General features: G+C 39.8%; 1 protein-coding gene across 2 annotated transcripts in view; it reads left to right on the top strand.

Moving 5' to 3' along the window:
• Window positions 1–3223: 3223 nt before the first annotated feature.
• The window catches only part of LOC310731069 (signal-induced proliferation-associated 1-like protein 1), a 54277-nt gene continuing 42123 nt past the window's right edge, over window positions 3224–15377 (top strand). For both annotated transcript variants that reach the window (XM_083550412.1, XM_083550411.1), the window contains exon 1: window positions 3224–3516. The gene's annotated coding sequence lies outside the window, so the exon portion shown is untranslated. The remainder of the gene's footprint in view (window positions 3517–15377) is intronic.

The following is a 15377-nucleotide window of genomic DNA, read 5'->3' as shown; positions in this document are numbered from 1 at the left end:
TTCACATAAGTCACTACATCTTGGGCTAGGTTTAAAACACCACTAACAGGCTAGTAAATACTATGCTGAAAATGAAAATGAAGAGTTGAAAACATCATAGAATAAACCCTTTAATTGTTAATTATTAAAGCTATTACAAAACGGTTTCCATTTTGTACTGTGTGTGTACATCATGAAATTATTATTAGCGTTATAATTATCACCTGGTTTCTAATGGTCCCTAATTATGTACAGTATATACCGGCATGTGATTGGGAAGTGCCTAAAGTGTTGGACGTCTGATCGGAGTTCAAATCCCAGCTCACCAAGCTGCCACTGCTGGGCCCTTGGGCAAGGCCCTTAATCCCCAACTGCTCAAACTGTATTCTTCTTCATTCTTCTTTCCACTGCTCCCATTAGGGGTCGCCACAGCAGATCATCCGATTCCATACCCCCCATCCTCTACATCTGCCTATTTCATACAACTACCTGCATGTTTTCCCCTTACCACATCCATAAACCTCCTCCTTGGCCTTCCTTTTTTCCTCCTTCCTGGTCGATCCATTCTCAGCATTGTCCTACCGATATACCCCATGTTCCTCCTCTGCACACGTCCAAACCATTTCAATCTCACCTCCCTCACCTTGTCTCCAAAACGTCCTACATGCGCTGTCCCTCTAATAAACTTGTTTCTAATCCTGTCCATCATCGTCACTCCCAACGAAAACCTCATCATCTTTACCTATATACCTGCTACCTGTCTGTTTTTTGGTCAATGCCACTGTCTCTATACCATACAACATCACAGGTCTCACCACAGTCCTATAAACTTTCCCTTTCACTCTTGCTGCTTCCCTTTTATCACAAATCACCCCGTCACTCTTCTCCACCCACTCCACCCTGCCTGCACTCTTTTCTTCACTTCTCTAACACACTTTACATTACTTTGCACTGTTGACCCCAGGTTCACGAAACTCCTCCACTTTCACCCCTCCAACCGCACCACGCCACTGCCCTCCCTCTCATTCACACACATGTACTCTGTCTTACTCCTACTGACTTTCATTCCCCTTCTCTCCAGCACGTACCTCCACCTCTCCAGGCTCTTCTCACCCTGCTCCCTACTCTCACCACAAATCACAATATCATTCGCAAACATCATAGTCCATCGAGACTCTTGTCTGACCTCGTACGTCAACCTGTCCATCACCACTGCAAACAGGAAAGGGCTTAGAGCCGATCCTTGATGCAATCCAACCTCCACCTTAAACCAGTCTGTGGTTTCTACTGCACACTTCACTGCTGTCACACTGTCTTCATACATGTCCTGCACAACCCTCACATACTTCTCTAAAACACCAGACTTCCTCATACAATACCACAACCCCTCTCTCCACCCTGTAGTTATGCTATCTCTAAATCCACAACACACTGAGCAACTCCTTCTGACCTTCTCTATACTTCTCAATCAACATTTTTAAAGCAAATAATGAAATCTCTCCTAAACAGCTCAATGCTTCTATGGTCTATCTCTCTAATTTTCTTCATTCATCAGCTGCTCAAAATACTTCCTCCATCTTCTCAACACACTCTCCTCACTAGTCAACACATTTCCATCTTCATCCTTTATTGCTCTAACTTGCAGCACATCCTTCCCAGCTCGGTCTCTCTGCCTTGTCAACCGGTATAAATAATTTTCTCCTTCCTTAGTGTCCAACTTCTCATACAGCTACTAATATGCCTTTTCCTTGGCTTTTGTCACAAACCTCTTTACCTGCTGCCTCATCTCCTTGTACTCCTGCTTATGTTTCTCATCACTCTGTCGATCCCAATTCTGTTTTGCCAACCCTTTTCTCCTTATGCTTTCCTGCTCTTCCTCATTCCACCACCACGTCTCTTTGTTTTTCTTTCTATTTCCAGATGTTCACACCAAGTACCTTTCTAGCAGTCTCCCTTATCACTTCTGCAGTAGTTGCCCAATCATCCATCGCCCCTTCACCACCACCGAGCCCCTGTTTGACCTCTTCCCTGAATCTCACACTACAGTCTTCTTCCTTCAGTTTCCACCATCTTATTCTTCTTTCGCTCCTCACTCTCCTCCTCCTCTTCTTCTTCACAACCAAAACCATCATACATACCTCCATCCGATGCTGTATAGCTACACTGTCCCCTGCCAACATCTTACAGTCTCCAATCTCCTTCAGGTTGCATCTCCTACATATAACAAATTCCACCTGTGTGCACCTTTCTCCACTCTTATACATCACCCCATTATCCTCCTTCTTCTTAAAATAAGCATTTATCAATGCTATTTCCATCCTTTTAGCTAAATCTACCACCATCTGCCCTTCCACATTCCTCTTCTTCCTCATCACCCCCCTCCCTTTTTTCCCTTCACCTACATGCCCATTAAAGTCTGAATTGCTTAAACTGTATAAATGAGATAATTGTAAGTTGGTTTGTATAAGGGTGTCTGCTAAATGGCTAAAAATTTTAACAATCCCAAGTCACCAATAGCATTCTATTGGTCATTAATTGTATCCACTGGAACCAGACAAGGCAATAGAGACCCAATAGAGACCAGTACAATGAATTAATTCACTTTAATTCAATTCATTTTTATTTGTATAGCAATTTTAACAATGAACATTGTCTCAAATAGCTTTAAACAGATACTGTCTTAATAAAGAATGAATAAGATTGTTCTTAATAAGTGTACGTTTATCCCTAATGAGCGAGCCGGTGGCGACTGTTACGAGGAAAATCTCCCCGAGATGGCATAAGGAAGAAACCTTAAGAGGAACCAGACTCAAGACGGAACCCATCCTCATCTGGGTGGCACTGAATGTCCATTTTTACAGCTAATCGATGTTGAGGTGCAGCAATGGTGATGAAGTACCATTAAAACCATTAAAACCACTAAACCTGTTTAAAATTCTGTCAGGTTTTCCCTCATAGTGAAGGTTTTCTTGAAGGGCGCTGTTTAGATATATGACTACATATAATAATAATAATAATAATAATAATAATAATAATAATAATAATAATAATAATAATTCGAAGTAAATATTCAACTATATAGGAGTTGGGAATCGTTTGTTTATCCTGTGAGCTACGAGGTTACAGTCTTTTGTTTCGCCGCAGGTGGCGCAGTATGATGGGTCTTTACTGTCGCTACAGCCATTCTCATCCATCGATCCGTTCAGTTTCCGGTGTAGTCTCGTTCTCGGCACGCATTTCTCGCGATATTCCAGTAGGGGGTGGATACGCGGCAGGAGCGCGGCGGTGGTGGTGATCTCATAGCTTCAGTAAACTGCATGGTGCAGCTGGATCGAGTCGCAACTTTCGCAGCCAAACTTTTAACAAACAAACCTAAGCCGATCCTGGTGTGTCTGCGTGTGGATGTGGTGGAGCAGGAGGAGTAGATGGGTTTGGGTGAGGACGGCGGTGTGCGCCTGTGTTTAGGGAGCGGAGGGGAAACGCTGTTTAGTATTTCGCTCATGCAGGGCAGCTGTTGTTGGAACAGGGAGTGGGAAGGTGAGTATAGCAGTTTAAACCCGGAGAGGGGGATGCGCCTGGCTCTTCTCTCCTCTGTTTGCATTTATGATTCATAATCCTTATGATAATTTTTTTTTTATTCTATTCCATTATACATTTTGCATCTTGTACATTTACATTCACGATGTCGTTCTTTCTTTGCAATCAAGTCCTGTTGTTAGCTTCTCAAACATCAATGCGGTATAGGAGACTGCTTCATTTTTTTTTTCTCCAAAATAAAAATCTCAACACTTCTAGAAATAAAGCGACGAAACTTTGACACACAGGAAGAGCAGCACAACGGTGTCAGATTGTCCCCCTGGAAACAAACAAACAAACACATGTTTAAACAGTTTATAATTTTCTGTAAGGGTGATTTTATGTGATATTTATCCTACGATTTATTTATTTGTGCCCAAACCCTAATTTTATTTTAACCATGGAAACGTGCACATGTGTGTTATGTGGTTTCTGCTGTAGTGTTTCCTGTAGACCAACACTTCAGATCTGTTATCAGCTGGGAGAAAGATCATTGCTGTTTACTCTGTAAATGAGGCGTTTGAGCTGCTCTTTGTCAAAATATACCCCCATACCTACTTAAATCTTCCCGATTCAATATTACATGAATATATATTTAGTTTCTTTCTTATTTTTTTGGATCTCACGGAAGTTTGCTCTCAGTGTTTGCCAGGACTTTGTGCCCATGTTTGTTTGCTCAGACTTAGCTAGCTAACTCCACTTCTTTCCATTTTTTGGACACTGTTGATTTTAAATTCATTACTTTTTCCTTTTTACCATTTGTTTCTCCCCCCATTTTCCTGGCCAGTCGTTCAAACGAACAAGAGCACCCTTAAGGGTCTCTTTTTCTCATGCAAGGTCTTTTGAATCACCTCCATTTCCACCTCCCCCATTCTTTCCACCAGCCCTGATTCTGTATTCTTCCTGGACTTGTGAATTCATTGTTTAGTTTGATTGTTTTTCATGATATACACACCGAGGAGGGAAAAATATGCCTTTCTTCCATCTTTTTTTATCTTTTATTGTGTGCCATTTGTGTGGAAATGTGAAAACGGTGTACCGTTACATCTCGAAAGTGTGTAATTGGACTACATTAACAGGACGCAACAGGGATTTTCTCAAGTATCCGATTCGTACTAAATGTACAAAAGATGTACTATTTATGGTACAATGGCAGTGACTAAAAAAAGTACATTTACTTCCTATTGTTTCTTAGACTTTGTTTATTATTTGGCAGTGAGGCAGAATCCAGTTCAAGCATCTGCCTGAGGCATCTCAGTTTAGCTCGAATGGCATCTCAGTTTAGCTCGAATGTGTTTCTCAGTCATGGGATTTGATATCGAAACCTTCTGGTCACTCGCCTTAAATAATAGTGAAGGGACTATACCTGAAACACGGTGTAATATGTTTATATCTTTTGAGATGTAGATGGGTTGATTGTTAATCAAAGTGCAGATTTGCAGGTTGATCACACTTTTCTTATCCACCATAAGCTGCTTTTCTCACTCAGCATTTATTTATTTTTTAACAATGTTTAGTGTTGTTTCAATCAACTCCAACCCAGACGTAATGCAGACAGCGTATGCTGGATTCGAGGTTCAAGAACGCAGTGGCGAATGAAAGTTGAGCAGAAGGATGAAGAGAGTGGACAAATGGGATGATGAAAGTTCTAGAGAGGCTAAATGGTGAAGATGCTGCTTTGTCTTTTGAAAAATGAAGCAAGGGCTAATTCTGCTTTTTATGAAAGGTTTTACCATTTACCTCGGACTAGGATCAAACCAAGAAAACAATCTCTAGAATTAGAGTTCATATTAAGAAACTTAAGGATGGTCCTCACAGCATGAGTTCAGCAAGTGACAACATAAAGAGTCATAAACCAAGTGTTCAAATGAGTTATGCTGTAGATGCAAGTATTTGCATTATATCCATCAACATATATAAATATATTCACTTGTAACATCATTCAAATTAACTACATTATAATCATTGTTCACAGTTAGGGAGATTGTTGTTAGCAAAACATGAACTTGGCAGAAAACCACCAAGTAGAAACCATTCTGTGCTTCCCACAATTGAGGTAAAAACAAGCGCAATCCTAAATCCCACTTCAACCACTAGAAGTTGATTGGTATTGTGGGTAATAATGTTTACCAAGGTGAAGATAGACCAGCATGTCATTGAAACAATTTGAAACTAAAAAGTTTTTTTTTACAGAATAAATATGCAAGTTGTTCAGAGTATTGTTTTTTTTGTGTGTGTGTAATGAGCTAATAGTTAATTTATGAGTTTAGTTTCACGAGTTTATTTACTGACTTTTTGCCTCATCGGATTTCCGATTGGAAGTCTGTAATCTAGTGGAGGAACGTTTTGGTCTTTGGTATACGAGTGCCTGTTTACAACCCCATGTTAGGACAATAAATGCTATAGTCCTACAGCAATGGATTTAGTTTTAGTTTATTGTTTTTTGGTTGTAAATAATTAAGGATCGCTTATGGCCTTCAGAAGTTTATTATTATTTATTACCTGGAAGCAATGTTTTCTGAGATCTACCCCTGTACTAATACACAACTATTTTAGTCTTTCTTTTTTACTCCATGCCATTATCTCATATCATTTCAGTGTAATAAAACTAAATATGGCAGAACACAGGCCTGTAATTGATGTTATTTATCTTTAGACTTATTTTGAGGACAAAACACAGTTAGCTTTATTTTCCAGCCTGAATGTAAATCCTGCTCCCAGTCATTTTAGAGAAGTGTGCTGAAGATGCAGATTTGAGCTTCATAGATCATAGACTGCATAGTAGCATGGGCCAAAAGTAGATACACAGCAAGGCAAGCTGTTTAACACCTTCCCCGTAGTCTTACACGGTGCTACAAAGCAAACGTTTAACTCGGAGTTTAGTGCTAAGTGGCGATCAGATCACAGCTGGATATTCTTCCTGTGTGAAGAGCATGACTTGCGTTTAGCACTCTCAGCTCAGCACCTGCTCTGCATGTTGAGTGGTGTCTCCTCTCACTTTAGGACTAAACAAATCTGTCCTGTATATATGGATAGCAGTTGTTCCAGAGTCTCTTTGGACTACTTTGGGAAGTACTTTTTTGTTACCTGTTACAGTCATCCAAAACACAAAGGTCTGGATAGTGTGGGGGATTTGTAAAAATATATAAAAATAAAAAAAAAATTCCCTGCCAAAAGCTTGTTTACATTTTCCATTTCCCCACCTTCAGCTGTGCATGCTGCTAAGCCAATGTTTTTTTTTTTCCTTTTCTTTTTGATTCATTTATTATTGTGCACTTTGAAATAAAACCAAAATGATCTATTTCACTCTGATTCAGACTCGTCAAACAGGTGCGAAAGCGACTTCAGTTGTTTGGTGTTACCTTCCAAACATGAGGGGTGTGTAGGGCTGCAGTCTCAATAGACTTTCAGCAGGTGAAATTTCTTCAGCAACCTGCTGCCAATAGAGGTAGCAACCAGATACAACAGTGTTTAAATATACAATCTGTTCCTGTAGGCAGCGACACCGCAAAACCAGGGATTTTATGTTGATTTAATATATTTTTTTTAAAAGCCGTGCTGTATCAGAAGGCCCGCTGTAACGCTACTATAATTGGTAATTTCATAATATTGTATTTTCAGAAGAGGCCACATTGATCATGTAGTTGTGATACAAATTTAATCCATGGGAAACCTCTTCGCACTCAGCTTGCATTTCTGGTGTCCCCCGTGGCATAAATTGAAAGGTAGTCAATGGAACGAAAAGTGTATGTAGAGTGACTGCAGATTAAGTCATATGAGAGCATTTGTGAGAACCTTGACTACAACCAATAATTATACATTTTTTTACATTTTTACATATACACACACACACACACACACACACACAGTGAGGAAAATAAGTATTTGAACACCCTGCTATTTTGCAAGTTCTCCCACTTAGAAATCATGGAGGGGTCTGAAATTGTCATCGTAGGTGCATGTCCACTGTGAGAGACATAATCTAAAAAAGAAAATCCAGAAATCACAATATATGATTTTTTTGAACTATTTATTTGTATGATACAGCTGCAAATAAGTATTTGAACACCTGTCTATCAGCTAGAATTCTGACCCTCAAAGACCTGTTAGTCTGCCTTTAAAATGTCCACCTCCACTACATTTATTATCCTAAATTAGATGCACCTGTTTGAGGTCGTTAGCTGCATAAAGACACCTGTCCACCCCATACAATCAGTAAGAATCCAACTACTAACATGGCCAAGACCAAAGAGCTGTCCAAAGACACTAGAGACAAAATTGTACACCTCCACAAGGCTGGAAAGGGCTACGGGGAATTTGCCAAGCAGCTTGGTGAAAAAAGGTCCACTGTTGGAGCAATCATTAGAAAATGGAAGAAGCGAAACATGACTGTCAATCTCCCTCGGACTGGAGCTCCATGCAAGATCTCACCTCGTGGGGTCTCAATGATCCTAAGGAAGGTGAAAAATTAGCCCAGAACTACACGGGAGGAGCTGGTCAATGACCTGAAAAGAGCTGGGACCACCGTTTCCAAGGTTACTGTTGGTAATACACTAAGATGTCATGGTTTAAAATTATGCATGGCACGGAAGGTTCCCCTGCTTAAACCAGCACATGTCCAGGCACGTTTTAAATTTGCCAATGACCATTTGGATGATCCAGAGGAGTCATGGGAGAAAGTCATGTGGTCAGATGAGACCAAAATATAACTTTTGGGTCATAATTCCACTAAACGTGTTTGGAGGAAGAAGAATGATGAGTACCATCCCAAGAGCACCATCCCTACTGTGAAGCATGGGGGTGGTAGCATCATGCTTTGGGGTGTTTTTCTGCACATGGGACAGGGCGACTGCAATGTATTAAGGAGAGAATGACCGGGGCCATGTATTGCGAGATTTTGGGGAACAACCTCCTTCCCTCAGTTAGAGCATTGAAGATGGGTCGAGGCTGGGTCTTCCAACATGACAATGATCCAAAGCACACAGCCAGGATAACCAAGGAGTGGCTTTGTAAGAAGCATATCAAGGTTCTGGCGTGGCCTAGCCAGTCTTCAGACCTAAACCCAATAGAGAATCTTTGGAGGGAGCTCAAACTCCGTGTTTCTCAGCGACAGGCCTAGAAACCTGACTGATCTAGAGAAGATCTGTGTGGAGGAGTGGGCCAAAATCCCTCCTGCAGTGTGTGCAAACCTGGTGAAAAACTACAGGAAACAGTTGACCTCTGTAATTGCAAACAAAGGCTACTGTACCAAATATTAACATTGACTTTCTCAGGTGTTCAAATACTTATTTGCAGCTGTATCATACAAATAAATAGTTAAAAAATCATACATTGTGATTTCTGGATTTTTTTTATTTTTTTTTATGTCTCTCACAGTGGACATGCACCTACGATGACAATTTCAGACCCCTCCATGATTTCTAAGAGGGAGAACTTGCAAAATAGCAGGGTGTTCAAATACTTATTTTCCTCAGTGTGTGTATATATATATATATATATATATGTATGTATGTATGTATGTATGTATGTATGTATATGTATGTATGTATGTGTTTATTTACATTTATTATAAATACATATAAATAAATTTTTTACATTATATATAAATGTGTGTATATATGTATATATATGTGTGTGTGTGTGTGTGAAAGTCCAATCAGATTTTCTTTTTTAATATGTAAATGATTCCAATTGCCGCTATTTTTTGCCAGTTGTCGCAGTACTTTTTTCCCGATCCGCTGTTTTTTGTGCTCGGATTGGCTCACAGAAGAATTTGTGATCCCTCTGAAGTTTTTTGTAGTCTTTGGTAGTTGTCTAAATTAGTAGTTGTAGCGAGGATGTCTGAGTTGTCTGAGATGATAAAAAAAAAAAAATCACAAAAAATGCGCACATTGTAAATAAAGCAGTTGTATTGTATTTATGATTTTTATCTTTTTTTACTGTTAGTAAAGTTGCTGTTCTACACTGTTGTGCTTTGCATTCCAGTTGTAGAAGTATTCAGAGGTTTATAACACTAGCATGTATAAAAGTATTATATGTGATGAAGGTTTAGTTTGTATCGGGTTGTAAAATTGGGTTGGTCGATTATTTTATTCGAAGCACCTTTAGGAGCGAGAAATAATCCAATCTCGATGTATAGCAAGGCAATCGAGGGCCAACAAGTGCACTGATTGGAGAGGCTTATGTTGTTTACTAAATATTTCATTTAAGCAATGAATCTTATTAATTATTTGATTTTGAGATGAAGAGATGAAAAATTTAACTCGGCCAAAAGAAATCGGTGTTGTATATCGGCCATTTCTAAATGATTTTGAAGAAATTCTGAAGGAAAACCCACTGTAGATTCCTTTTCTCAGAACAAATGATTGGTAAGTAGTATATTAACAATTCCTTTTCATTGAATTCAGTTGTGTGTGAATCAATGATTAGGAATTTTTGTCACCAAGACAAAATGGTGACAGTTCAACATGTATCGAATGGGCAGCATGTTTACCACTACAGGTGAGTCTTCAGGACGTTTTTTGCCAAGCTTTTTGTTGTATTGTTAACTATAAGAAAGAGAGCATTGTGGAGACTCTGGTGAAGGAATGCCTATGGCTTTTATAGCGTAAGTGATATTAGGAGCTCAGGCGTCTTTTTTACACCTGGTATTAACATGCATCCTGGGTGATTTTTATTGTAAGAGGACAGCACTAAATCACTTAAACTAGATGCAGGGGTGGTCTGGGCCACATATAACCACAAAACATTTGTAAGGTAAAAACCAAGGCTTCTCCAGGGTCAAAGTAATTGTCTGCATCATTGACCTAGCTGAAAACTAACGATTCCTGTTTAGAAATCTCAGCAGAGCAGCAGAACACTAACTCTAGACTAATGGATAAATGCAATGCTATAACAGCAGATAGGAGGACAGATGTTTTTTCTAGTTTCTTTCATCTGTCTCCTGTTCCTTTTCTCTGAACATTCATTTGTAGGCCTCGTGATAAAAACATTTTGAAACACCACGATAAGTGTACAAAATAGGATTCATGTGAATTTTCTGTCTAAAAACATATGCTGATGTAATAAATGCACATGACAGCCTTCCACCTGCAGAAAGATTATATGAAATGTAACCCGATCCAGAACCAATCAAACCATAAACACACAAAACCGTAAAACGCACAAAAAAACCATAAACACACAAAAGGCAGGGGGGTGTTAAGTAAAAGGAAATCAACACTGTAAGCATCGTCACATTGTTAAAAAGTGCCGAATTGAATTGTAATCCTTGGAGCAGTAGTAATATTTTCTGGAACAGAATGCAGTGTCATGTTCTATTTTGTGTTTAATGTACAGGCATAAATATTTATTATACAGAAATAATGTGAAATTATGTGGCATACTCGATGGTTAGTGCAGCGAGGAATGATGCTCCTGGAGTGCTTATGAATAGAGCATAATTGCAGCCTTTTGATCGTAAGAAGGCGCTTCAGGGATAACGGCGAACTCGCCGGCGTAACGCGCAGCCGTCCGACACGATCGCGTAAATAATACCGACTCAGCATTTTTTGCCCTTCTAGAAAAGGCAGGAGTGTGGCGTGATGAATTTGCAAGTCAATGCGCTCTTCTGTAACGCGCCCTGGCATCGCTCAGTGGCCACTGATTAATTTGCCTGCGTTTTTCAATCGTGCCGACGAAGTTCGCTTCCTGTCGTACTGCCGCGAACGCTAAAGCTTTGTGCGAATACGGAGGCCAATTGAAACCGATGTAAGTGACGCACCATGCAAACAGTTTCCCTGAGCGCATTTCATCCGCATTCATAAAACATTTCCGTGGATTCATGCGTCAGAATTTACTTAATTGTTCCCCACATTAGCGTTCCATGTTTCGAGATTTTTGTCTGTACCCTGAGGGCTCGCTTAGCAAACACGAAGATGAGGAATCAACGGGAAAGGGCACGTTTCTCCATTGACTAGGAACAGGACATGCTGGAGTTCTGGAAGTATGACTTGCATCTCTGTGTGATCACACAGCAGCAGAGTTCAGCAAGGAGTTAAACAGGTGTTGTGAAGTGTTCGATTTCTCTTTGTACCCCCTTTCCAGGTTCAAACACAGAGGTTTCGCAAACAAATAACTCGCATACTTTTAATTCCTGTTGAGAAATGCACGATGTGGTCGGAGCCAGAACCACAGCCGAGCTAAATAGTGCATGCTTTCCCGTCTCGGTCCCATTCCTGAACCCAGCTGTGTCTGAAAATAGTTAGCATCTGGCAGGCTTCTCTGTAACCAGACAAGTGTAATGGGTCTTAAGAGAGAGGAGAAATGAGAGACGCTTTTTTTTTCCACGAGGAAAACACGCCGGTACATGTTTGTGTTGTATCTTCTCACCAGCCATCTTGAGGAACCACACCGAGGTGCAAGTAGGGGCAGAATCACCTGGAACACTGATATGGTGATTCGTTTTTCGCCACGAATTGCTAATAGTTCTCAGAAAGTGAAGCAAACGAGCTATCAACAAGCATATTAAATATTTTTTGTGCGCTAATTTACTGATTAATGGCAGAGCGAAAGTGTTCTTTCTTGTAAACCAGTGTGAGAGCAAGAAGCAATTAGTAAAAAAAAAAAGATTTTCTGCAAGTTCTGATTGTTTTCAGTTCCGATCAGATTTCCCATCTCACCTGCTGGGACTCCATAATCTCCAAAGTCCATTGTCTAATGTGGCATAATTGTGTCTGAAAGCCTTTCCAAACAAGACATTGTGTAAATGCATCAGTAGTAACTGGAGCCTCTGTGTAGGATGAAAGATCTGGACTGTCTGCTCCCTTATAGTTATTATGGGTTATTATATTAGACCAGTACTTTTGTATTGATATTATGGCTCCTACGTAGTGAAGCAGCTATGAATATCTGTTTCCACATCTGTTTAAAGCAATTTATAACACAGAGCTGGTGAATAGTCTATTCGGATTGGTCAGAACCAACATGGCAACCATTCCATAATTATACACCATGCAATTTTGTCAAGACTGTGGCTAATTAGAACCGACTTCAACATACAACAAGAGAATGACCTGAAGCATACAGTCAGCATGGAATTCCCAGTCACCAAACATATTTCGTTAATTTGGCAGAATATTTGCGAAAACTAACTGTCCAAATCAGAGAGTGTAAAGCTGTTAAAAATGAAAATAAAGTTTGAAGTCTGTATATTTACATATAATTCTTTGGTATAATTGGTATAATTCTTTTACATAAAATCTTCATATTAAAATTCCTAAATTGTTGCATGTAAACAAAAGGAATGTGCACATGTGTCTCAAAAACACACTTTTGACAGTTACTGTATTGTTTCACAAACTTTCAACATTTTCTGTGACCGCTTTTTTGGCGACATTTATTTATAGCAACATTTATGGAAGGAGTCTCGATTGGAATGTGTAAAGAGATGGTCACACTAGTCTTTCAGCATGCAAATTTTCTGAGACCTGCTGCGAATATATTCGGCAACCAGAAATGACATCACTAACAGTCTTTCTTGTAGACAGCGTGACCACAAAGCAGGCAGTTTTTATGCTGAATTTTAAATTAAAAACAGTGTTGTGTAAAACGCGATGGTGCGACACATCTATAATCAGTGGTCCCACTGTCTTGGAATTTTTGAGGATTTGTGCCATTATGCGCCCATCTTGTGTCGGACACGTCTTAACGGGATACGAATCCATTGGTCAGATTTACCGGAACGCTGTACAATTCGAAACTTTGCTTGTGTTTGCATTTTTGTCTCCAAAAAAAACCCCCCGAATGCGTGTGAAAAGAGGAGAACGGAGCAAAACGTGTAGCGTGACCACCCCCTTTACAGACAAAGTGCGAGGCATACTTTGCAGGACGGAGAAGGTAACACTATCCGTCTGCTTAGTAAAATAACAAGTTGTGCCTTTTGGAAAGCGCAAGAAAGGAAGTCTTTTAGATGGTGCACATAATTTACCGTAACTGTAAACGGTAAAACCGTTTTACAAATTCAACAATGCGCTAATTGGCAAATCGCCGTCGTACAAGTGAACAGACACCAGACCATGTGATTACACGGAAATGATACGCTACAAGTGATAGCGACGTGCCACTGTGTGTTGTGCGGCATCACGCCACCCCCAGAATTTATTACTTGTATATAACCGCATGGCCTGGAGTGTGTTATTAAATACGTGACGGCGGCCCTGACAGTAGTGTCTGCTGTAATTTAAAATACACGAGATTCACGGAAGGGGATTGTAGTTTCTGGTTGATATGATGAACTGCATTTTTTTTTTTTGTCTTGTAAACTTCAAGTGAGAGAGAAAAAAAATGACTGGCTGATGAGAAAAGGCCTGTTTATAGCAGGAATGAATTTATGGCATGGATGTTTCACATTATCACTATATCTATAAGTACTAACTCTATCTAAAAGGCTTAAAAAGCACGATTCATCGTTCATAAAAAAAAAAAAAAGATTAAAGATCGTAGCTTGAGACAGATTGCTGTAGTTAGAGGAAGGAATCACTTCAGGGCACACTGTTATTGAATCACATCTCTGAGTTGGCAGCAGTCATCGGCCGTGAAAAAACACCATGTTGTTGTGCATGCCATATCACGTTCCTCTCCCTACTTATCAGACCAGGCTGTGTTGGTCTTCTGCATTCTTTTTTTAGCTTTGCTTCTTTAAAATCTAATGGCAATGTTTCCTGCTGGAATTGTGGCTTTTGGAAACTGAAGGTTTGCTACCAGTGTTAAAACTATTCTGTTCTGACATACCTTTTACATGACCTTGTGTCTCCCGAGGTCAGCTTATCTCAAACATCACCTGGCACCTATTGTTAAAACAAACTCATCGCTTACGTCTGTCCAGCCACTATTTCAAAACAAGCCCTGGAAAAAAATGTCCCATTTAACACCATCGTTTATTATTAGGACTATTTTAGTCACGCAGTAGTCATTGTGGTATTGAGTGGTGTGTGTGTGTGTGTGTGTGTGTGTGTGTGTGTGTGTGTGTGTGTGTGTGTGTGTGTGTGTGTGTGTGTGTGTGTGTGTGTGTGTGTGTGTGTGTGTGTGTGTGTGTGTGTGTGTGTTTTTTTTTTTTTTTTTGTGAGTGACAGGGCAAAGAAATAGGGAAGTTAGTCATTCTGACTAAGTGTCTGCTTGTTTACTCGGTGGAAATCGTCATATAAAATTGATGGCTGCCTCATGGGCAGGAATAGCAGTTAAACCTCTGACATCTGCAGCCTCTCCAGATATTTTACGAGTTATACATCGGTAGGCACGAACACACACGCAGTCATTCAGCTTACTCCTAATTACAACATCACACGTGTTTATGAATTTTTTTTGCACACCCTGCCCTATGCCGGAAAATGGGAAGTCTGAGAGTGAGGTATTGGGGGCAAGAGGTGATCTGGACAGGAAACAGTGTACATCCATTAAACTATTTGCAGCATTCTTATTAAGAGATTGTAAGTCGAGGGTCGGCTGGAGAGCATTTGCGTTTTTGGCAAGGTTTCTCGCTCGTTATTAACACGCCATGCTCATAAATCTGTCATTGTGAGCGATACCAATTCATTTGTCTCTACATGTCTAAAATTTCCAGTGCCATGACTTATAAGAATTTAACTCTGATTGATCATATTACCAGGTAAACCTGGGATATTTGACGAGTTTTCAGTAACTATTGCAAAGACCATAAAGTCTGAAAATCAGAAAATGTGCCACTTAATTTCACTTGTCGAAGCTAAATAAAAAGAAATATGAATAAATGTGTTTGTTACAAGAGTTTAAATGAAGTTAAATGAAGTTTAAATTCATTATTAAAT

Source organism: Silurus aristotelis, assembly GCF_946808225.1.
Source record: "Silurus aristotelis genome assembly, chromosome: 9".
Lineage (NCBI taxonomy): Eukaryota > Metazoa > Chordata > Actinopteri > Siluriformes > Siluridae > Silurus > Silurus aristotelis.
This window is presented reverse-complemented; position numbering and strand designations above follow the sequence as displayed.